The sequence below is a fragment of the Phyllostomus discolor genome, chromosome 6 (genome assembly GCF_004126475.2).
Source record: "Phyllostomus discolor isolate MPI-MPIP mPhyDis1 chromosome 6, mPhyDis1.pri.v3, whole genome shotgun sequence".
NCBI lineage: Eukaryota > Metazoa > Chordata > Mammalia > Chiroptera > Phyllostomidae > Phyllostomus > Phyllostomus discolor.
Genome location: NC_040908.2, coordinates 125,515,314 through 125,541,002, shown reverse-complemented (window position 1 = coordinate 125,541,002; position 25,689 = coordinate 125,515,314). Strand labels below are relative to the sequence as shown.

General features: G+C 39.2%; 1 protein-coding gene and 1 pseudogene across 1 annotated transcript in view; both read left to right on the top strand.

The window, feature by feature from the left end:
• The first annotated feature begins 3,716 nt into the window (after positions 1-3,716).
• The window catches only part of LOC114499991 (interferon-induced very large GTPase 1-like), a 58,631-nt gene continuing 36,658 nt past the window's right edge, over positions 3,717-25,689 (top strand). Inside the window, exon 1 of the mRNA XM_036030144.1 lies at positions 3,717-3,855. The gene's annotated coding sequence lies outside the window, so the exon portion shown is untranslated. The remainder of the gene's footprint in view (positions 3,856-25,689) is intronic.
• LOC114498942 lies at positions 19,376-21,053 on the top strand (annotated as a pseudogene).

The window sequence follows — 25,689 nt, the reverse complement described above, 5'->3', positions numbered from 1 at the left end:
AGGGAAAGAAGATGTTTTTTCTTTCCATCTCCCCTAGCAAGCAAAGCCCTACTGGTTACAGCTGGGTGCTGTTGAGAGGTAGGAAGAGAAGTCCACCAAAAGCAGGATCTAATACCTCTGTGTCTTTCTCTAGTGGGATATTATGATATAATAAGAAATGTACATTTAGTCTCCATCCCAGTTCCTGACACAAGGCTTCTCAAATCCTTGTAAAACTTCATATATTATGAGCTTACTTGGAGCATCATTTGATCTAATGAGGTTACTCGAGGTGAGTTTCTGGATGGCTCCTGAGTGGGGCTGGTCACCAGAAAGTCAAAGCCATGATTAGAAGCTTGGTACCCTTAGTTGAACTCCCATTTCCCCTCCCAAGAGAGGACAGGGTTGGAGATGGGATTCGTAGTATGTTTAGCCTACTAGAGAAAGTCTCCATGAAATCCCAACAGCATGGGCTTTAGACAGTTTCCAGGTTGGTGAGTACAGCCCTTTACTGGGAGGGTGATGCAGCACACCTGCATGGACACAGAAGCTCCTACAATCAGGACCCTCCCAGACGCTGCCCTATGTGTATCTTCACTGTATACTATACCATATCCTTAAATAGACTGCTTAATATAGGAAAATGTCTTCCTGAGTTCTGTGAAACATTCTAGAAAGTTCATAGACCCTGGGAAGGGGTTTGTGGGAAGCTCTGATTTACAGTCATGTTGTTCAGAAGTTATGAGTACACCCAGGGCACCTACTCCTTGGGGTCTGAATCTGAAGCAGTGAGGAAGTACCAAGGACTGAATCCTTCACTTGTGGGATCTGACACCATATCCAGGTAGATACTATCAGAATGGGCAAAATGTTAGGATGTCTGGCTGGTGTTGCAGAATTGCTTGGTGAAGACAAAACACTTACACAGCTGGTGTCCAAATAAAGAAAAACTAAATTGTTACAAATACATACTGGTTATCTGATTTTTCTTCCTCTTTTCCCTGTCTTTCTTGGTTGCCAAGAATCTTCCAACAGGTTTCAGAAAAAGGCTAAGAGAGTCTCTTGGAATATATGTTTTCTTGGCCCAAGATGAGCCTACTGAAAAAGAAACAGTCAAGGGGAAATGCCAGAGAGTAATCAGTGATCTCAGCTCTCCTTTTCTCTCTAATTAATAGATTAGAGGTAGATTGCCCCTCTCCACAGGACTCTCAAACAAAGCTGGGAGTAGGATTGAAACCAGGGTGAGGTAACTGAGGGACCTCGAGTGCAAAACTTAAGGACTCCCTCACTCTCAATTACCCTTGCACCCTAAGTATCTCTCTGACCTCTCCCTCCACCCAGCCCTTGGTAGGACCCTTGCATTGGCTCTCTCTAATATCTCTAAGGGGGTCCAGGTGAATTCTTGTTCCCTTATTTTATTCAGAATGAGGCTAGAATTTTTAAATGGAAATAATGTTAGGAAATTGGCAGGAAATCAAGAAAGCTAAAAATAAGGGCCTACAAAGAACATTCATTAAACACTTGACAAACATTCCTTCCTGTGGAAAACAAACATTTCTGGGAATTGAATGAGAACCAGAAATGAAAACAAAAGTCTTTTCTCAGTACTGGGCATTGACCTCAGTCAAAAGGAGGCAGCTGTGTCAGAACAAACCCTTTTGTGAATCTGGTTTTTGAGGCCAGTAGAAATTTACACAATATCTACTAAAATTTCACCATACACAGAAAATGTGTTCAAATGTGACAGAATCTGAGGTGGGTGAGACACACACTCTATCATCTGGAGACTCACAGACTCACAGAAGGTGCTTTCTGCTGCCTGCTGGGATGAACTCCTGAGACAGATGCTACTGAAAAAGAGAAAAGTTGATTCAGATGCTGGTGACCTGAGAAGATGACAAACTCCTTTCCTAAAAACCATCTTAATATATGTGGTTGAGCCGGTCACTTGCACAAGGAGACAGAAGGAAAGTGGGGATATGGAGGCAGTTTTCTTGCTAGTTTCAGTAAAAGTTTTCTCATCAGCACTTTACATAGACCTACATCAGCCTGACTTCTGTGGTCAGTCATCTCCTATATGGACAGGAGCTGACACTGCTGATCCCTGCCATTACTACACAGAGGCCCAAACAGAGGTTGTTAACTAAATATCTGGTTGCTGTTTTGTTCCCACAGGTTTGTTAGTTTATTTAATTCTGGTTAGTACAGTATTGTGCAAAGATTGTATACTTTTTATTCTCCATCACAATAGCATAGCAACAGACAGGATATAGACATTGATACAATACCCAGAACATGCCTGCAGAAAAATGAAAAGAAAATCTCCCCATGCTGTATGACAGTGGCACTCATATAGAAAACCTCAGAAACGTGAATTACACACTTGGGATATTGTAGCTGGTGACATTCCCTCAATGCTTCTTGTTTGATTGATATGATCTTCAAACAAATTGTGTGCCAGGAAAAAAATCAGAATTTGAATCATTACTTTAGGCTAAGCATTTTATCCTCATTAACATTATGTGAGGTAGGTAGTACTACTGGCAAGAATTTACACCATTACTCAGCTGTTCTCATTCCTTGTCTTGTCCTCCCCACACCCAAGATTTAATAAATATAGCTATTTATGGCTGGGTGCTGGATTCAAATCTGTCTTTGACCAGCTTAAAACTCTTCCTTATCAGAAACACCAATACTGCAAGGGAATATAATCAATAATATTTTAATAACTGTATAGCGCCCAGTGTGTACTTCAGTTATTGGGGGATCACTTCATATATTATGTGATCATCTAACCACAATGCTGTGTCCCTGAAACTAACATGACATAATGTTTACTGTCAACTGTAATGGAAAGTAAAATTTAAAATAAAGACAAAAATACGAATGCTATATCTAAGGGAAAGAGTAGAAAAAGGGATGATGTGGGTAGGAATTGTGGAGGAACTGAAAAGAATGAGTATGGAATTCACCTTGGAGAACACCTGCACATCCGACTATAAAAGATTGAAATGCAAGAATAATAGGACAGGGGATAGTGGTCTGCAATCAGTACTATAATGCATTATATTCAGAGAAAGATAATAAAACAAAATGCTTTATGTGGGTTTAAGTTTGAGGAACAACTGTCAGAAATAACATGACTAGGAAGCTCTAAAAGATAAAGAAGAGTAAAATTATCTCTTTCTCACCATAAACACAGAATATGCTCTTGCATAGATTTCTTGCACAGCACACATTTAAGAGCTTCGCCCACCTTAGAGTTAAAACATCCGAACCAGGTAATAAGATGGAAGATTTGTTCACTTTCAAGCTAACCATTTTTGGAACCCAGAGCTTCACGACTTGAAACTAATTCTAGCATAAAGGTCTTTTATAGGAAACACAAACTAACAAATTGCATTAGCACTGGGATCATGAGATTTAGAACAATAAAGCAGTTAAAGCACATTCCTGAGGTAGACACTGCTCTAGCAAATGTGTCCAGGTCTCTTCTTCCAAATTCTTTCCTATCCTGTTTCTGCTGTGTTCATTATTTGTGCTCACCCCTGTCCCCATTGGCACACACATGCACACACAAACACACACACCAACCTTAGTCTTTTAACTGCAGGAATTTGAAAAGCCAAGGAAATGCAACAAGAATAAATGAATAAATGAGTCCTCTTAATCATCTGAATTACTGTAAAAAGAAAGCAAAAGTGAAACAGTTTTGAACTTCTTGCTTGGTGTATAAATTCAGGCACCTCCACCACAGCCAGAGTCCAAGTCTGGGCTGCAGATGGGAGTCAGCAGCCTGCCAGAATCTGGGAAGGAACCTACATGCAAGTTTCTCTGGAGTCACCTGAAGACAGGAGGTTGACCTCAAAGAAACAGGTAGGTGAAGAGGAGGGGAGGAAATGGGTAGACATACAAATATAGATTCAAAGACATAAACAGAAACAAAAAATAATGGAAAAGATCAGAGATACAAGCAGATTAAGCCATGTTAAGAACACTGCCTGAATCTGGTGTTGTCATTGGACAGAAAAACAACTCCCAATCCGAAGGAAAGGGAATACAGTATCTCAACAGACAATTAAACAACTTAGTTATTTGTATTATCAATTAGAAATAACTCTAGACTTAGGTTAAAAAAAGACTTTCTTTGAAAAGGTTATGATAATAAGGGAAAGAAGATGACTGCAATCAGGAAGACAGTTCAACCTTGGAGCTACAAGCATCTCACAGGCCAGGCAAAGGAATTTTCATTTCCAGGGTAAGGTCAAGGAGGTTGAGCTAAAAAGAGCAGGATATGGAGTGAGTGGGGTACTCAGGGGTTATTTTCCCCTGGTTTTGATGATTCTTAGGCAAGATCTTTTGGGGGCAGGCTGTTGTTTGCTGCGTCAGAAGGAGAGTGGATCAAAATTTAAGGACATGGAGAAAGAAGAAAAGTTGAATTAAGGTTTGATAACAAGCCCTATGTTTCAATTGATAAGTAGAGGCCAACAACTCAGCTCATTTTCTTTTTGAAGCCACAAAAAGGGGAGCAAGTGGAATTTAAAGGGTCAATGCCTGGCCTCATCATAAGTGAGAAGGAGACATGTCCTTGAGTCTTACTTTTCTAAGTCAAATGCAGAAGGGTGGTTCTTTGCAGTAAGCCATATTTAGAACACAAAAAGGTGGATAGGTATTTTTAACTGTTTTCCTGAAGTAAAGGGCTCAGGGAAGCTTAGCATGGTGATTAGAATTAATATAATAGGTGCTGTTGTAAGCACAGAGAAGAGAGGTACTTACTCAACCTGGAAGGTAAATGGAAGGCTTTGCAAATGAGGAGAAACTTGAACTGGGTCTGAAGTATAAACTCCTGAACAGGGAAGATGTAGAAAGACTCATGGGATATAATATCATAGGAAAGGATAATTTTTCCCCTCTTTCCTTCCATTTTGTTGGCTGTTCTAATAATCAAATTGACTTAAGACAGGTTAACAAGAGAAAAATATAATTACATACATTCAGGAGCCTCATAAAGACATGAAGACTCAAAGGCAGTCCAGCAATTGACACTTATATACTATCCAGAGTCAAGGAGAAGAAGCTAGAAGCCTGGAGCTTCAAAGAAAACAAAGAAAATTCACAGAAAATGAAAAAGAGCAATTGTTTGGTAAACAAATGTTTGCCCAGCTATGCCAATAAGTCTTTCAGATATATAAAGTTGTCTCTGCTATAGTTATCTTCCTGGTATAGGCCCCATATCTAAATTCTTTCAGGCAGTTAAGGAAAAGGTTAAAAGCTTTTCCTCAGTCTGCTGGGTCTTAATTGCCTTCAGCTCAAACCAATCCACCTGCCAAAGTGGCACATGTGTCCTGCTCCATGGGATCAATACACCAGATAAAGAAACCTCTGAGGTTGAGGGATAGCAGAGTGTTGGTTCTAAGGGAAGAAAATAAAGTAGAAAGTAAGAAGAAGAAAAAGAGTGGTTGTGAAACAAATTAGGTTAACTGTTGCCATATTATGAGAATTCTTAAATGTCAGGGCCAAGTAATTTTATTATGTCATAAACCAATAAAGCATTTTCAAATTTTTGTGAACAAATATTTTGATGAGTTTTAGGATGCAATATGAAAGATGGACCACACTAGGGAGAAAGATAACAAATTCAAGAGCTTTTCATTCAGAGAGTCAAATAAATATGGTAAACTAATGCCCCATATTTAGAAAGTATTCAACAGGGACTACAGTTTAGGGGAAGATATAAAAAAGGGGGTGCCAAGACATAAAGGGGTCTACATCACCATTACCCCATCAGAAGTGGATGGATACCCCACGAGGGCTAGAGCCAGGAAGTATGGATGAGTTTCTAATTGCATCAGCCATTCTACATAGTTAATCCAACAAGTGCAAAGAGCAGCTCCAAATAAAAAAGACCAAATAAGATCTAGGAGGGAAGGCAGAGATGTAGAGGACAGAGAAAATTTTTTAAGATTTCTATTGGGGTATAAATGACATGTAACATGATAGTTCTTGTTGTACTATGTACTGATTTGGTGTATGTATATAACAAAATCATAACCACAATAATTCTTACTTGATATTCATCACCATATATATTCAATATTTTTTCCTCTTAATGGGGACTTTTAGGGTTTTAGTCTCTTAGTAACTTTCAAATACACAACACACTATTGACTATAGTCACCATGCTGTATATTACATCTTCAGGACTCATTCATTTTATAACTATAATTTAGTACCTTTTGACCTCCTCCACCCATTTGGCCCCCACAACCTCCATCCCTGGAAACCTCTGATCTCTTTTCTGTGAGCTCAGTTGTTATTTTATTTGTTTTTACTTTTTACATACAAGTGAGAACATTACACCTGTCCTACTCTGACTGACTTACCTAACTTAACATAATGTCTTCGAGCTCCATTAATGTTGTTGCAAATGGCAAGATTTCCTTCTTTTTTGTGGTTGAACAGTACTCCACTTTTTGTGTTCACTTATCCATTGGAGGACACTTAGGTTGTTTCTTTGTTTTGGATATTGTACATAATACTGCAATGAATGTGGGTGGCATGTCTTTTTAAGTTAGTATTTTCATTTCCTTCAGATAAATACCCAGAAGTGGAATTTCCAGGTAATAAAACTTGAAAGACACTGGACAAGGTTCAATATGGCCAGAAGGGTCTAAAGCAGCTCGTGATGAGCACCAGAGTCACAACTCTTTATCCACATGTTCTCTAACCACACAGTCAAAAGTAGCCTCAAGTTACTCTCCATCTCATTACCTGCTATTTTCTTTATTAGCACTTAAAACATTCTGAAATTATTTTGCTTATTCAAGTATTTCCAAGTTAATGGCCTGTTTCCCCCTATTAGAATGTAAACTCTCAAAGAAGAGGAATATAACTGATATTATCCACCAATCTCCCTACAGCACCTACAACATTTCCCAGTGTGCTGACATCCTTACAGATGTGTAGAATAAATACTGGAATTTTAGACATATCTTTGCTAAGCCTTGATTTACAGTGCCTGTATGAGCTTCTTTGTTTGGACACACATTATCATGATGGGGACAAGAGAGGAGAGATAGCCAACACAGAGAAGTTCCCTAGATGAAACAGCATGAATATGATGGAGAGGACTTCTGGACAGGGTAACTTGAGTATGAGTATGGGGCTCCCAGAGAATTTTTCTTTAAAAGAAGAGGGCAGAAATGAGACAAAATGATAAGTAGATGGGATACATTCTCTAGTTTATTTTATAAACAAACATTTATTGAGCCAAAAGTCCTATTTTTTTTGAGAAATCTGATAATAAATGGTCTATAAAGAAAGTAAAAGTACATGGAGGAGTCAGGGTTCAATCTTTATTTAAATGGAATGGGGAAGCTTCAGCCTGCTTTCTTGACCAAAACAAAGCAACCATGAAAGGGAGGTACTCAAGATATTTTAGATATGGGATACAGAACAGAAGACCCAAGGGGAGGTGAAAAGGAGCAAGGTTTAGAAGACAGTATTGCAAAGACATTAGGGACACTTCTTCCTTGGGGCTCAAAGAAAAGAACACAAGGGTGGAAATACATTCTTAATCTGAAGGTGAAAATATTGAAAGGTGACAATTGCCTGACAATGTGATTTCTGTGTGGTATAATCCTTTCTGCTGTCCTAGCCCCATCTCTGTGCTTAAGGATGGTGGGTTCAAAATATTCCTGGATAAGAATCAGTCAGAGTTGTTCTGCCTCAGGCCTGTCTGTAGTGTATGAGTGACTGACTTTGTGTAGAAAAGATTTCACAACAGTCCAGTGATTTTGGTTGTATTTTTACTAAGGGCAAGGACAGTTAAACAAAGGAAGGGCTTAGGGAAGAAGTAGTAACAGGAAAAAGCCTAGGTGGTGCTCTGCTTTGATTCCCTAAAAATGTTATAGGAAAGGAGTGAGCCAAGGCAGGGCTGCTGTTAGCTCACTGGGAAGTGAAGGCACAGAGACAGAAGTGAGCCAAGGTCAGGCTGTTTCCACCTCACTGGGAAGTCAGAGAATGAGGAGCCTTGGAGGCAGGATAAGGGGATAAGCCTGGGTCGAACTGCCATTGCCCACCACTCCCCTGACAGCAAGTGCATTTGGGCCCATTTGGAGTTTAGGAGGAAATAGAAAGTTCATGTCCAGAAAGGCATACAGGCATACATGCTCCAGAGTGAGCCCACAGTGAGGGCTTTTTATCTTTTTTTCTGTGGTAGAATCTTAGGGGAAGTTTTCAGCAGAATATTCATCAGCTTTCTGGGTGCATTTTTAATATACTGATGCATCAGAATGAGCACATAAGGAGTTCTGGGAATATTCTTTGGTCTGCTGTACTGGTTTACTTTTATCTTGGGTCTGTCTAGCTTTTAATGGGGTTTTTGTTATTGGTTCCCTGACTTCATCTCTCCTTGGGTTTAGCTGACATAAATGACATTAATTGAGTCACTATTGTTTATTTTTCAGGCCTGGGAGACTTAAGCTATGTATTCTTTGATTAGGGAGAAGTATAAACCATTTGGTCTTGAGTGTCCTTGGTTATGGGAGATAAGGTCTTGCTGTTCACCAGTTGGCTATAAGTTTCTCAGACTGTTTGGCCTTGTTTAATTTTTTTTTATGTCAGTTTCTGTATTCCACTTGCCCAGGAATTTTCCTAGCTTGTCACTATCCTGTCACAAAAGGATGCTCTCAGAACATTTCTTATTTATTTCTCTAACCACATTGTTGAGCAAAGTGCCTGCAATTAGGAGAATATCAATAAGTATGAGTCAATTACATTTAAAATTATGAAGATGTGATATCTGATTGTGTAACCGGAAGACACCGGTGTTCAGGCTGCCTGTCACTACCAAATCCAATAAGCAATGACAGTGATTGAATCTTTTATAGGCGCTTTTCAGATGGCCGGCAATCCAAGAAGTTGGCGGGTTCATACCCTAACAAACCATCTTACTCTCTCTTTCCCAGCCAGATCTTTTTTAAGGGGGTTGGGGAAGGGCAAACAAGGTGTCAGCAAAAGCCTTTGAAATTTAACAGTTGCCTCCAAGGAGGGAAGGGTGGTCCCTTGCTTCTTCCTCCTACAGATGTCTCCAGGAGGTCAGCTGCTTATTCTCAGACGCCAGGATGGTCCTTATCTGTAGTTACTGAAACAAAAACTTAACACACACATTACTTGCTAGATTTATGACTATTTGCCTTAAGCTAAATTTTCCCAAGTCTTAAGCTCCTATCAATTGTGAGGAGTGAAAGAGAAAAAAGTCAGAGATGATTCTCTTTGAGGTCTGAGACACTGGGAAGATTGGAGTAGGATGAGTGTGTTGAGGCAACAGAATGAAGAGATTTGAAAAGAAGGAGATGGGTGCAATTTGGATGCATTTATTTATATCCCACCTCAAGTTCCCCTGCTGTTGAGAACTACATCTCTGTTCCAGGCTGGTCCTGAAGGGGTTTCATTCCCTTGGGCCTTTGGGATTCTCATTTCTTCCTTACTCTCCTCAATTATCCATGAATACCCTCCACACTCTCAGATGTTTCGGTCCAAGGTCCAATTCAGTTCTTTTCTGTCCTCAGAATAATGCCTCCTGCTTCAACTGTAGTTCAAGAATTTACTACTAATCATGAGATACACAAAGACAAAAATGTTAAAAAATGGGAAAGGAAATTATTCCCCTGCTAAGTGCCTTCAGAATACATCAGATACAGTCCCAGAGCCTCTCTACTCTGGGAGCAAGTTAGAATATAAGGTTTACTGGTCTCAGGAATGTCATGTGTAAGTGTAAGCACACCCCCCCCCATGTAAATGAGCCCTGTGTTCTCTCATTGGAAGGTCTCATAAAACATGGTGTCAATTGACTTCCTCTCTCCTGCCTTAAAAATTATTTTTTATTATTTTATGTCAACATTGTTGAGAAATGATTCATACACAATGAAATGTATCCATTTAAGATACAAATTTTAATGAATTTGGCTGATTGAAACCACTGAAACCTTGCAACCATTTCCAAAATCAAGACATAAAACTCCTTCATCATCCCACAAAATGCCTAGTGTTCTATTGCTATCTATGCCTCCCTTTGCCCCATCCCCAGGAAACCACTGGTATGCTTTTTGTTATAATAAATTAGTTTGCATTCCATAATGGTGGGGTAATACAGCTATGTATTATTTTATTGATGGCTGTTCTCATTCAGCATAATAATTTTTAAAGGTTTTATTTATTTACTTTTAGAGAAAGGGGAAGTGAGGGAGAAGGAAGGGAGAGAATCATCCACGTAGAAGAGATATATCCATCAATTGCCTCTCTCATGGCCCCAACCAGGGACCTGGCCAGCAACCTAGGCATGTGCCCTGTTGGGAATAGAACTCGCAACCTTTTGGTTCACAGACCAGCGTTCAGTCCACTGAGCCACACCAGTCAAGACTCATTCAGCACAATATTTTTTAAATTCATCCATGGTGTTGCATGTATGAGCAGTTATCCATTTTTATTTTTGAGTATTACATCATTGTGTACTGTATTTTCTTTATTTCTATACCTATGAGTAGTCACTAAGGTATTTCCAGTTTAGATTATTGTAGTGGACTATTCTGCATGGTGTGGGCCCACCTCCCACTAGGAGATGCACAGGACCCATGCCCACAGATAGGTTCTCCTGTGGAGAATCAGACCTGCAATGTACTTAAGCCACTATGAGTCTTGCTTTTTGCTAAAACTCCCTCACCTTGAATTGAGGACATTTACTTCAAAGTAAACTTCCTAAAATCCATGCTAAACTTTCCAAGGATGAGTGTAACTGGTCCAACTACTTTTACGTTTTCATTTGCAAATATCCCTCTTCTGTGATGTGATTAGTGGTGTCACCTCCTTTGTTTTCTATAAAAGGTAACCACCTATAGTGAGCCTGTGCATAGTTAATGAGGACCTTCTTGTAATGTGTCCAGTAAGACAATAAAAGTTCATTGCAGCAAGGGTGGAGGCTTTTGCTCCCCTTGAGAGAAAAGCCGTGCCTTCTCTTTTCCTCCACTGGATTTGGTTATCCTTGTGAATGTTTCATTTCATCCATAATGACACAGACACTGCAAGACAGCGTCTGCATCAGATTATTATAGAAAAAAAGCTACTATGAATATCTATAAGTAAAACTTTGTTTGGACACATATTTTTATTTTTATTGGGTGGATACGGAGAAGTAATATATCTGACTTTTATGGTGGATGCATTCTTAACTTTTGAAAAAATGTCAAAAAACTTTCTAAAATGGTTACAAGAGTTTATGAGAGTTGTAGTGGCTCTACATCCTCCCTAATATTTTATATCATCTGTCTTTAAATGAAAGCCATTCTAATGAATGTGCAGTATTATCTATTTGCAACTTTAGTTGGTGTTTCCCTGATGACTATCCTGACCATCTAGCCATGTGTTTGTTAACCACTTATTACCTTCTTTTATGAATAGTCAGTTCAAACTTTTTTCTATTTTTTATTACATTAGATTAGAGCTATAGGAGTGTCCTTTTCCAGATATAACCATTACAAATAATTTATTTTATTTCTTAGTTTGGCTTTTAATTCCTTTTTAAATTATATTTCATTGATTATGCTATTACACTTGTTCAGATTTTCCCCCTTTCCCCCCCTCCACTCATTACCCCATACCCCTTCAGGCAATTCCCTTATCATTGTTCATGTCCATGGGCCATGTGAGCATAAGTCCTTTGGCTACTCCATTTCCTATACTGTACTTTACATACCCATGGCTATTCTGTAACTACCTATTTGTACTTCTTAATCCCCTCCCCTCTTCACCCATTCTCACCATCCCTCCTCCAATACGGCAATCATCTGGTAACTAACTTCTTTTCTCTTGCCACTTTAAGAGTCTCTCTTTATCTTTAACCTTTGCTCAGTTAATCATAATGTGTCTTAGAGTGAGTCTCTTTGTATCCATCATAATTGGGATCCCCTGTGCTTCCTGGACTTGTATGTCTATTTCCTTCCAGCAACATAGGGAAGTTTTCTTTCACTATTTTTTCAGATATATTTCCAATTTCTTGCTCTTTCTCTGCCTCTTAGCACCCCTATGAATCAATAGCATCCCTATGATTCAAACTTTGGACCTCTTGATGTTGTCCCAGAGGCTGTTAATACTATCCTAACTTTTCAGAATTATTTTTTCTTTTTGTTGTTTTGCATGGCTGTTTTTTGCTTCCTTATGTTGCAAATCATTTATTTGATTCTCAGCTTCATCCACTCTACTGTTGTTTCTCTGTACATTGTTCTTTATCTCAATTAGTGTATCCTTCGTTTTTGACTAAATCTTTTTTATGCTGCTGAAGTCCTAAGTTCCTTGAGCATCCATATAACCAGTGTTTTTAACTCTGCATCTGATAGATTGCTTATCTCTATTTCATTTGGCTCTTTTTATGAAGTTTTGATATGTTCTTTCTTTGGCACCACGTTTCTCTGTCTCCTGGTTTTCTCTCCTCATTTTGTCTCCTGTGTTTGTTTCTATGTATTAGGTAGAGCTGCATTGATTCATTGACTCATGTGTTGGTAGTGTGGCCTAATGTAGTAGGTGTTCTGTAGGATCCAGTGGCACAGCCTCCCCTATCACCCAAACTAGGTGCTCAAGGTACACCCTTCATATGGGCTGAGTACACCATCCTCTTGGAGTTGAGCCTTGGTTGCTGTTGGCAGACCAATGGGAGGGGTTTACCCAGGCCAGTCAGATGCAAGGACTGGCAATGACCATTGACCACCAACCTCCACCATCAGCAAAGGATCAGCTGTGCAGGGACAGGGTGGTGGTGCTCCCATGTGGTGTGTAGCTGTCCACTGGGTGCTCTGGCCCTGGGGTTTTGTGGGTGGTACAGGCCAAGGTCAGCCCATTCCTTTGTTTTGCCTGGGGTACTCTTCATGAATTGTAAAGCAATCTGAGAAAGCTGCTAGTCATGCTGTGCTTGAGATTCCCAGGCAAAGGCAAGCTGTGAATCTAATCTGGCTGCCACTAGGGCTTACCAAAGCCAGCTATGCTTATTTGATAGGATTTAGGAGCCAATACCAGACATTCCTGTGGAAAAGCAGCTTGAGTAGGCCCATATTTGGTGCAGCAGAGCCTCTGGGGATCTCTGTGGAAGATCAAACAATGTTAGCCAGGTTGATGAAATCTCAGATATGGCACCATCTTACTGGCTCTGTGAGGGAATGATTTAGCAAAGGGACAATGGCTTCTACTCACTTTGATGCCAGACACTTCAGTTTCTCCCTGCATATAACTGGTGCTTTTCAAGCTGCTACCTGGGTGCTGGAGCTCAGAGAGAGTGAGTCTGAATAAGTAAGTCCACGTATAGGTTCCTGAGGCAGACACTGGCCAGCAGTATCCATTTCTGCTGTGGATGCTCATCGGAAACATAAGAAAAACATACACAGAGACAACCAGGTCCTGTGGGGAAATAGGGACAGAATGGCCACTCTCTCTAGTGGAGAGCAGGCCATCTTCATTCCCAAGCAGATTTTTATTGAGAATACAGACTTAGTTTGTGGATTCACAGTCTGGCAGAAAAGATCAAAAGAAGTAGGTGACTTACAAAGGTGCAGGTAGAACCCCTGCTGTGATTCTGGGCACAGCTTGGAATTTTATCATTTGAAAGGTCTAACAGGGCTCAAAGGGCTAGTTTTGGTTTCCTGTCTGTGCCTTCAAATTCTAATCTAATAACATCCTCCAGCAAACAGATCTCACAGGATCTTGCATATTCTATGTCTCAGGCCCGATTACCCTGGGGGTCCACTGTTTCTAGTCTGGGCTGCACCGCCCCTGCTGTTTCCGCAGGCCTGAGTTAACAGAGAAGACAAGGGTAGCCAGGAGACTTGGATTACTCACTTCTAAGAACAAGGACTCAGGCTTTGACAAAGCCAAGGGGGCAGGGGTTGATGTCCATCACCCCTTCATTTCCACATCCACAGGTCTCTTTCCAGAAGCCTCCACATGATCATACCTGTCTTAGGCGATTCCCTCCATGGGAAATCTTACCCATCATTGGCTAACTGATCAAGCTTAGGAGGACAGGCACAGAACAGGCAGCATTCATGCCAGGGAAATAAATTTTGTCTCCTTAGTGGCTCCTGGTCCGGAGGTCTCTCACTTAACCTAAGTCATGGGGGGGTTACAGCTTCCTGAGACCAGGCAGGGTGCTCCCTAACAGGTTCCTTAAGAGGAACTACTTGGGGCTTCAGCAGTTTTTTTCCACTGACTCAATTTCCACTGGTCTTTGCAGCCAGAAGTTGTGGGGACTTATCTTCCTAGCACTAGAACCCTACCAGCCTGGATGGATGTGGTTTTTTAAAGTCCAAGGTTGTCAGACTTCCATTCAGCTCAGTTTCTGACTTTCCTAAGTGATGGTTGTTTTACATTTTAGTTGTAATTTTGATGTGGTTGTGTGAGGAGGTGAGCCATGTCTGCCTTCACCGCTATCCTGACTGGAAATCGCGCTTCTGAATTTTCTTAATGGTATTTTTCAGAGCAAATTTTTTCATTTTGTTTAAATAGAACTGATCGATTTTTTGGTATGGTTTATAATTTTAGGGTCCTAAGAAAGTTTTGCGTACTGCAAGGCCATGTACATTACTTACTATGTATTCTTTTACAAGTTTTATAGCCTAGCTTTTACATTTAAGCCTTTGGTCTCCTTTGAGTTTTTTGTGTGTGTGGTATGACATAAGGTCAACATTCATTATTTTCCACCCAGATATCCTGTTGTCCCAGCACCTTTGTTGAAAAGACTTTCTTTTCCAATTTGAAAATCAATTTACCATATCTGTATGTGTCTACTTCTGTTGTTTTATAGTCAATCTAGAAATAAGACAATGTAATGGACTTTTTTTTTATAAGCTCACTTGGCTACATATACATATCCAATTTCCTTAGAGAACACAAAAATCTCAAAAGCAAACTTCCTAACTATGTCAAAAGAAATCATTTTGACTTATGATTCTTCATGTCTCTTGTTAATATCAGGAAATTGGAATTAACATTTTTCTTGTTAAACAAGCTATTGATCAATGTTTTACAAAAACAAGCGATTATCTAAAATTTTATAACATCTATGTTATGAAGTATATCCTTCCTCCAGGCAAATTTCTGCTGAGTAGAGGCCAAGAGGCCTATTCTCCCCTTTGTTCCTCTTTACTCACACAACCTGAGAAGCTTAGGTTGTGTAACAGGAAACTTGGAGTTAGGGGATGTGAGAGAAGATCACTGAACAAATTCTTATCTCATGCAAAATTCTGGCACATGGGTGTCCATGCTATTTTTAATGATTTCTTAAATAACAAGAAATTAAAGAAAGAACTCTGAGCCCCTTTTCAGAGAGGGTAAGTCACTTAATAAGAAGCCTGTGCATATCTACCATTATCTGAAAAATTACCATTTCCCAGGGGCCTATCCCAGTGGCCTATAAGTCTTTCTCTCCTTCCAGAAAACATTATCTTCATATCAATCTCAAGACTTTCCAAGCCCAGGCTTCTCAGACAACTCAAAAAATAAGATACAGCTCTAGCCAGGTGGCTCAGTTGGTTGGAGCATTTTCCCATGCACCAAACTATTGCAGGTTCAATTTCTGGTCAGGGCACATACCTAGGTTGTAGGTTCACTCCCCATTTGGGGCAAGTATGTGAGGCAACCCAATGATGTCTCTCTCTCTGTCTCTCTCTCCCCCCCTCCCCACCCCCATCCTTGCTCTCTAAAATTAATAAACATACCCTCAGTGAGGATTTGAAAAATGAAAGAAAGAAGATACAAGTTCTTATATAACTTCTCCATATAAGGTCTGATGTTGCCTGCTTTTTGTTTGTATGGTTACAAAAGTTTTGAACACCATAATTACAATATATGTGCCTGCAAAATTACTAAATTAGAGAGGACACAGATTAACTTGATCATCCTGGAATCAAAACAAACACAGCTTTGGTACTCTCCCCTGATCTTTGTGATCAATCCTACCCCTGCCAATGACTTTACAAGCCATAAGGAATATCATCCCAATCACAGTAAAGCCTACTAGGATTTACAGGTCAATAAATTACCACAAATTAAATGAGCAAGTAACATGCCCAGATGGAGCATGAGAACACTGCCTGTATCCCAGAACAATCTCTTATACCCATGTATACTTATTATCATCAATCCTATCTACTTCCCAAAAGTTTATATTGGTCACTAATCAGACTTCTAACATTCTATGTTAAATTTTGCCGCTTGTTTAACTATCTTTATGTAGAATCATATTGCATTCATTCTTTGTATTTAGCTTCTTTCTCACAACTTAAATTGTGAGTTTATTGTAGTACTGTGATATTTGTTTTCATTATCTTTTAAAAAAACTAATAGATAGAACATTTTCAAGGTGGGCAGCTGAGTAGGAGGATTGAGGGATGGTGACAAAGACAAAAGGATTAAAATGTGCAAATTGCCAGTTAGAAAAACAGTCACCAGGATGTAAAGTACAGCAGAGGCAAAAGAGTCAATAATATTTTAATGGGTATGTATGGTGTCAGATGGGTACTAGAATTATCAGGGTGATTGCTTTGTAAATTATATAATGTCTAATCACTATGTTGTACACCTGAAGCTAATATAACATTGTATGTCAATTATAACTGAAAAATTAAAAATTAATTAAATAAATAAAATATCAAAAAATCTCCCAATGAAAAATAGTCCAGATGACTTCACTGGTGTATTTTACCACATGTTTGAAAAATAATAAACACCAACCCTTCTCAAATGTTTCCAAAAATTCAAAGAGGAAGAAACACCCGAAACTTTTCTTTTGATGTCAGAATTATCCTCATACTGAAACCAGAACAGGATACTGTTAGAAGAAAAAAATACAAGCCAAAATCCCTGGTGTATATACAAGGGAAAATTATCAGTAAAATTCTACAAATAAAATTCAACAGCACATCAAAAGGATCATTTATCATGATCAAGTTAGATTTATCTCTGGGATGCAAGATGGTGCAATCTATGCAAATAACAGATATATCATATGAACAGAATAAAAGAAAAACAATCATAGAATCATCTAAGTAGAAGAAGAAAAAGTATTTGACAAAATTCAACATCCATTCATGATTTAAAAAAAAAACCTGTTAGCAAACCAGTCATAGAAGAAATGTAGCTCAAAATAATAAACACCACGTGTGACAAGTCCACAGCTAAGATCACGTTCAATGATGAAATGTTCAAAGCTTTTCCTCAAAGAACAAGAGAAGGATATCTATTCTAACCACTCATATTCAATATAGTACTAGGTGTCTTAGCTAAAACAATCAAAAAAGAAAAATAAATAAAAGTTGTAACAATTGGGAAGAAAGTTGTCTGTTTCTATTTGCAGATAATATGACTTTATATATAGAAAATTCTAAAGATTCAGCCAAAGATGTTAGATGTCATCAATAAATTCAGTAATATAGCAAGACACAAAATTAATGTACAAAAATCAGTAGTATTTCTATACACTAACAATACATTTTATGAAAAAGAAATTAAAATTAATCCCATGTGCAATACCACCAAGAATAATAAAATGTTTATGAATGATTTAATTAAGGAAGGGAAAGATCTGCACTCTGAAAACTATGACATTCATAAATGAATTTTAAAAAGACACAAATAAGTGGAAAGGTATTCTACGTACACGAATTGGAATAACTAACATTGTTAAGATGTCAAAACTACCAAAAGTCATCTAGATATTCAATGAAGTCCCTATCAAGATTTCAAGGGCATTTTATCAGAAGTAGAAAAAGACACTCCTAAAATTTAGTGGAAGCACAGAAAACCATGACTAGCCAAAGAAATCCTGAGAAAAAAAGAACAAAGAAGTAAGCATCACACTTCCAGATTTCAACCTATACTATAAAGCTATAGTAATCAAAACAGTATGGTAATGGAATTAAAAAAAAAAACAACAGAAAATTGACAAACAGAATAGAGTCAAGAATTCACAAATAAATCCAAATATATATGGTCAACTAACATTTGACAAGGGATCCAAAAATAGTAATGGAGAAAAAACAGTTTCTTCAATAAATGATGCTGGGATATTGGATATTCACATGTAAAAGAACTTAACTCCTATTTTACACCACTCATAATAATTAACTTGAAATTTATTAAAGACTTTAACACCTGAAACCATGACGCTCCTAGAAGAAAACATAAGGATAAATGCCCTTGATATGAATCTTTGTAATTATTTTTTTGAATTGATGCTTAAAGCACAGCAATAAAATAAAAACTACATCATCAGACTACATCAACTACATCAGACTAAAAAGTTTCCACACAGCAAAAGAAACTATCAACAAAGTAAAAAAACAACCTACACAATGGGAAAAATATTTGCAAACCATATATCTGAGAAAGGTTTAACTCCTAAAATATAATATTATAAAACTATATAGCAATAAAATAAAATAATCCAATTTAGAAACAGGAAAAGACCTGAATAAACATTTCCTCCCCCCAAAAAAGATACATGAAAGGCCAACAGACACATGAAAAGATGCTAAACATCACTGTTCTTTAGGGAAATGCAAATTAAAACCACAATGAGATAGTATGTTAGAATGGCCATCATCAAAAAGACAAGAGATAACAAATGCTGGGGTGGATGTGGTGAAAGGGAACTTTTGTGCACTGTAATGTCCATGAAATTTGGTAAATTGGTATATCTGCTATGGAAAACAGTTTGTAAGATCCTCAAACAATAAATGTAGAAATACCATATGTTTCATGCAACATGTCAGCAGGACACAGTCTCTGCCTACCTTCTTTCTAGTACTTGCATCTCTTCACCTTCAAGGTGCCTGAGGAAGTGAATCATAGAGAAGAAATATGGAGACTTTTGCCTTTAAGAAAGAAATTACCCAATTCATGTTAATCATCATAAATACCTTCTATTCCACCAAGAAAATTTTCATCCTAAAGTTAATCAGTAATGCTTCTGATGCCTTACAATATACACTATGACTGACCCTTACAAGTGGGACAGTGGTAAATAACTGAACATTGTGATACTCCTTGATCTCTGGGAACACACCTAGACTTGGTGGGCACAGGCTTTGGCCTGACCAAAGCTAATCTCATAAATTACCTGTGAACCATTGACAAGTCTGGTACTAAGGCACTTATGAACGCTCTTCAACCTGGCACAAACATCTCTATGATTGGACAAGTTGATTTGGGTTTTTATTCTACCTACTTGGTTATAGAGAAAGTAGTTGTAATTTCAAAGCACAATGATGATGAGCAATATACCTGAGAATCTTCTGCTGGGGGTTCCTTTGTTATACCAGCTAACCACAGTGAGACCACTGGCTGGGGTACCAAAATGATCCTCTACCTTAAAGAATGCCAAACAGACTACTTAGAGAAGTTGGTAAAAGAAGTGGTAAAAAAGCATTCACAGTTCATAGGTTATCCAATCACCCTTTAATTAGAGAAGAATGAGAGAAAAAATCAATGATGATGAAGAAAGGTGAGAAAGAAGAGGAAGATAAAATTGATGACAGAAAGCCAAGATTGAACACATAGGCTAGTTGAAGATAACAGTGCTAAGGATAAGAAAAAGAAAACAAAAAAGATTAAGGAGAAATATATAAGTCAGGAAGAACTAAATACCAAGACAATTTGTACCAGAAACACTGATAATATCACGCAGGAAGAATATGGAGAGTTCTACAAGCATCTTACCAGTGACTGGAAAACCACTTGGCAGTCAAGCACTTCTCTGTAGGAGGTCAGTTGGAATTCAGAACATTGCTATTCATCCCATCAGGCTTCTTTTGACCTCTTTGAGAACAACAAGAAGAAGAAGAACATCAAACTCTATGTCCTATCTGTGTTCATCATGAATAGGTGTGACAAGTTGATACCAGAGTATTTCAACTTGATCCATGGTGTAGTTGACTCTGAGGATCTGCCCCTGAACATCTCTGGAGAAATGCTGTAGCAGAACAAAACCTTGAAGGTCATTCATAAAAATATTGTTATGAAGTGCCCTGAGCTCTTCTCTGAGCTGAAAGGAGACAAGGAGAACTATACACAAATTCTATGAGCTTGGAATCCATGAGAACTCGGAATCCCTTCTGAGCCTCTGTGCTTTCACACCCCATATTCTGTATAAGAAACAACTTCTCTTTCAAAGTATGGATCTCACATAAAGGAGACCCAGATTACATCTATTACATCACTGTTAATAGCAAAGAGCAGGTTTCCAGCTCTGCTTTATTGAAGCCAGTGCAGAAGTGGGCTACCAGGTACTACATACCTTGTATATGATGAAGCCTAAGAATGAGCAGTACTACATGCAGCAACTAAAGGAGTTTGATGAGAAGAGCCTGGCCTTAGTTAACAAGGAGGGCCTGAACCTACCTGAGGATGGAGAGGAGAACTAAATAAAAGACAGTAAGGCCAACTTTCAAAACATCTGCAAATTCATGAAAGAAATCTTGAATAAGAAGGTTGAGAAAAACATCTCCCATTGTTTCTTCATCCTAGGCTTGTATCTTCACCCTCCTTCATTGTGACCAGCACTTGTGACTGAACAGCCCACATGGAGCATATCATGAAAGCCCAGGCACCTCAGGACAACTCTATGATAGCCAAAAAACACCTGGAGATCAACCTCAACCACCCTATTATGAAGACTCTGCAGCAGAAGGCAGAGGCAGATGATAATGACAAAGCTGTCAAGAACTTGTGGTGCTGCTCTTTGAAGTTTCACCACAGTCTTCTGACTTCTCACTTAAGGATCCCAGATCCACTCCAACTCCATCTACCACATGATCAAGCCAGGTCTAGGCACTGATGAAGATGAATTGACAGCAGAAGAACCCAGTGCTTCTCTTCCCAATGAGAACTACCCCCTTGAGAATGATGAGAATGCCTCTCTCTCACCAGGAAGAAGTAGAGTAAGAGTTTCTATCTACAGACTTTGTTCCCTCTGTATAGTATCTTCATGGCTCCCCCAGGAGCCCTCTGTTGCTCCTGCAGGTTTCCTCTGCTGATTTCTTGTGTTTTTTTTCTATCCCATCTTTCTGCCTCAGGCAGGAATCAAGGGCCTCAAGGCACCACTTCTCACATCTGACATAGGATTTGGATGTTGTGTATGGCAATTTTTTTGTTTATTTTGTTCTGAAATTAAAGTATGCAAAACAAAAAAAGATGCACCTTAAAAAAATACCATATAGTCCAGCAATTCCATTTCTAGGAATATATCCAAAGGAAACAAAACACTAACTTGAGAAGATATCTGTACCTCCATCATTATAGCAGCCTTATTTCCAATTGCCAAGATGTGGAAACAATGTAAGTGTCCACTGATTGATGAATGAATGAAGAAGTTATGCAATTTGGACTTCTGGCCAAGATGGAGGTGTAGGTAGACATACTGTGCCTCCTTGCACAACCAAAACAAGGTCAGCGACAATTTAGAAACAAGATAACAACCAGATCTGATAGAAAATTGAACTGTATGGAAGTCAGATGACCAAGGAGTTAAAATGTAAACATTCATTCAGACCAGTAGGAGGAGTGCAGTTGGGCAGCTGGGTGGAGAGGGGTTGAGGCACAAAAAATGGTGGCACCAGGCACATAAGGCATCCCAAGTGCAAGACTGCAGTGGGTGGACCCTGGGTGCACAGGCAGCCGGCAGACTCAGAGAGGCAGCGACTGTGAAGAGATACACTGTGCACAGGGCACCTGGCTGTCTGGGCCACATTCGTGCACAGATAAATGGGGCAAAATTGGGCAGTGAGATAGACCTCGCAACCCAGGGTACCAGGAAATAGAGCCTCAGGGCACTGATTGAAAACACCTGTGGGGGTTGAGGTGCAGGAAAAGACTCCCAGCCTCACAGGAGAGTGCGTTGGAGAGACCCACAGGGACTTGAACTTGTACAAGCCCACCCACATGGGAATTAGCACCAGAAAGGCCCAATTTGCTTGGGGGAAGTGGCATAAGGGACTGAAATATGATGGAGCGAGGAGCAAGCACCATTGTTTCCTCTCAGACCCTACCCCCACATACAACATCACAACAAAGCCACTGGGTTGCCTCGCCCTGGTGAACACCTAAGGCTCCATCCCTCATACAAAACAGGCACAACCAGATTAAAAAAAACAAGGCTCAAACAGAAGTACAAATCAAAACCCCAGAGCCAATACTTTAAGTGACCAAAAGATAGCCAACCTATCAGATGCACAGTTCAAAGCACTGGTCATCAGGATGCTCACAGAAGTGGTTGAATTTGGTCACAAATTAGATGAAAAAATGAAAGCTATGATAACAGAAATGAAGAAAAATGTAGAGGGAACCAATAGTGATAGAAAGGAAATGTACTCAAAACAATAGAGTGGACCAAAGGGAAGAAAGAAACAATCCAACATAAAAAAATGGAAAAATAAGAATTCAAAAAAATGAGGAGAAGCTTAGGAGCCTCCAGGACATCTTTAAACATTCCAACATCTGAATTATAGGGGCAACAGAAGGAGAAGAGGAAGAGCAACAAGTGGAAAAGTTATTTGAACAAATAATAAAGGAAAACATCCCCAATCTGGCAAAGGAAATAGACTTCCAGGAAGTCCAGAAAGCTCAGAGAGTCCCAAAGAAGTTGAACCCAAGGAGGAACACACCAAGGCACATCATAATTACATTAGCCAAGGTAAAAATGAAGGAGAGAGTCCTAGAAGCAGCAAGAGACAAGGGGACAGTCACCTACAAAGGAGTTCCCATCAGACTGTCAGCTGATTTCTCAAAAGAGACCTTGCAGGCAAGAGGAGGTTGGAAAGAAGTATTCCAAGTCATGAAAGGCAAGGACCTATATCCAAGATCGTTCTATCCAGCAAAGCTCTCATTTAGAATGGAAGGGCAGATAAAGTGCTTCTCAGATAAGGTCAAGTTAAAGGAGTTCATCATCACTAAGTCCTTATTTTATGAAATGTTAAGGGGACTTGTCTAAGAAAAAAAAGATAAAAAACATGTATAGTAAAATGACAGCAAACTCACAATTATTAACAACCACACCTAAAACAAAAACAAAAGCAAACTAAGCAATCAACTAGAACAGAAACAGAACCACAGAAATGGAGATCACATAGAAGGTTAGCAACAGGGGAGTGGGAGGAGGAAAGAGGGTGAAAGGTACAGAGAATAAGTAGCATAGATGGTAGGTAAAAAATAGACAGGGGGAGGGCAAGAATAATATGGGAAATGTAGAAGCTAAAGAACTTATGACACATGGACATGAACTAAACAGGGGCAATGTGGGTGGGAGAGGGTGTGCAAGGCAGAGGGAAATTAAGGGGAGGAAATGGGACAACTGTAATAGCATAATCAATAAAATATATTTAAAAAGAAGTTATGCAATTGAATAGTATTCAGCCATAAAAAAGCAAGGAAATCCTTCCATCTGTGACAACATGGATAAATCTGGATGTCATTTGATTGTTTTTATATGTGGAATGTGAAAAAATTCATAGAAGAAGAGGTCATACTTGCAGTTACCAGAGGTGGAGTGGGGAGAAGGAACTGGGGGAAGGTAGTCAAAAGGGACAAACCTATAAGGTACATAAGTACTAAAAATATAACGTACAACATGAAAATTATAGCTAACGCTGCTATGTGCTATATAAAAAAGTTGTTATGAAAGTAAATCCTGAGTTCTCATCACAAGGGGAAAATGCTTTTCTTATTCTTTATCTTTTCTGTTTTTTATATCTATGTGAAATTATGAATGTTAGCTGAAACTATTGTGTAAATCCAAATATCATGCTGTATGCCATAAGTATATACAGTCATGTATGTCAATTATTTTTCAGTAAAACAGAGGAAAAGAGAAAAAAAACACCTTCTTGCCCACTAGAAAACATCTTTGCTCCTATACTAAAGGGGGAAAGTAGGAAAAAGGTCAGTCTCAGTGCTAACACACTAGGCCAGCCCCCTTATATCCTCTTTGTTCCTCATGTCAACTCACTGAAATAGCTATTGAGTTTTCAATATATGTGTAAAAACAGGTTCATACAAATATAATAATTTTCTTATTCAATCTTCACAAATTTCTTGAATGAATATATATATGTAGGGAGACACTCAAAAAACAGAATTTATTTATAAAAATTGTGTGTATATTCTTACATGTTTAAACTTCAGTCACCTTCAAAGATAATAATCAAAGATGGCAGTGAGGTAGGAGCAAGTGGATTCCACTTACCCCTACAGATGAGAGAAAAACCTAGCCAATCTATGGAACAGAGCAAACAGCCAACAGTACCCCAACATGTATGAAGATAGGAGACCAAAAAGTGTAGTAAACATTGAAAAACCAGATGGTAAGGAGAGTGCTTCAGGACAATAAGGTCCCTGGGACTAGGACACCTGCAGGGTCTACCACAGGGTTCTTGCGAGACAGCTGGGTCAATGGCTCCCTCCCCTGCCAAACAAGTTTTGAGCAGGACTGGGAGAGACCTGATTGCTTGAAGTCACAGAGCAGGGAATAAGGACTAAGTGGCAAACACACAGGGGCTGTGAGCACCCACAGAGTCTGTGGACACTGGCTGGGGACAGTGGAGAGCTGGGCCATGACAAACCCTGAAACGGATAGTCCCTGCTCTGGTTGGAGAATTGGGTAGTTTGAGAGGCCAGGCCTCTATATGGAACAGCTCGCTTGAGTAGGAGGAATTTCTCAAAAAGAAAAAGTGAAAAAAGAGACACTGTTTAGGGAATTATCCTGCAGGAGCCACTACGGCCTCCTCTCTACCCAGCTGGGCAATACTCCTGAGGTAGAAGGCCCTGAGCACCCCCATAGTTCTGGGAAGAGAGTGCACCTGAATCTCAGGGACCAGAGGCAGTCTGTCCAGGTGAGCACACCTGCAACCTGGGGAGAGTGCGCTCTGCGGAAGGCCCTGAGCCCACACCTGTAACACCAAAGAGAGTGCACTCTGAGGAAGGTCAGGATCCCACACCCAAAACCCTGAGGAGAGTGCACCTGAGGTTGACTGAGTGGGATCAGGAAGGGAGAAAATTGAAATCAATTGCCCCTCAGCCTGCTGCAGCCAGCAAGACCAGCAAAACAGGTTTGGCCAGTTTGAAACTAGCAAGAGGCTTTTTATTTTTAAAGTAATTCTTTTTTTTAAGATTTTATTTATTTATTTTTAAAGACAGAAGGGAGGGAGAAAGAGAGGGAGAGAAACATCAATGTGTGGTTGCTGGGGGTCATGGCCTGCAACCCAGGCATGTACCCTGACTGGGAATCGAACCTGCAACACTTTGGTTCACAACCCGCACTCAATCCACTGAGCTATGCCAGTCAGGGCTTAAAGTAATTCTTTATTTTTTATTTTTATTATTATTTTTTATCTTTCAATTCCTTTTTCCTCCCTTTCCCTCTTTCTTGTTGTAGTCTTTCTTCCATTCTTCCCAATATTATCCGCTCTATCTTCCTTCCTCTTCTTCTTATTGTTTTTTAAATATCCAGAAGTGAGACAAAAAAAACTTGGAACTGTGAAAAGACCAGAGTTGGACCCAAAGAGGGGAAATCCGAATAGCTGAGGCACTGAGACAAATTTCACTTTGCTATTACAGAGAACCTGCAAATTATTGCATATTTGTATTATTATTTTTTTCATTATTCTTACATCTTTTATT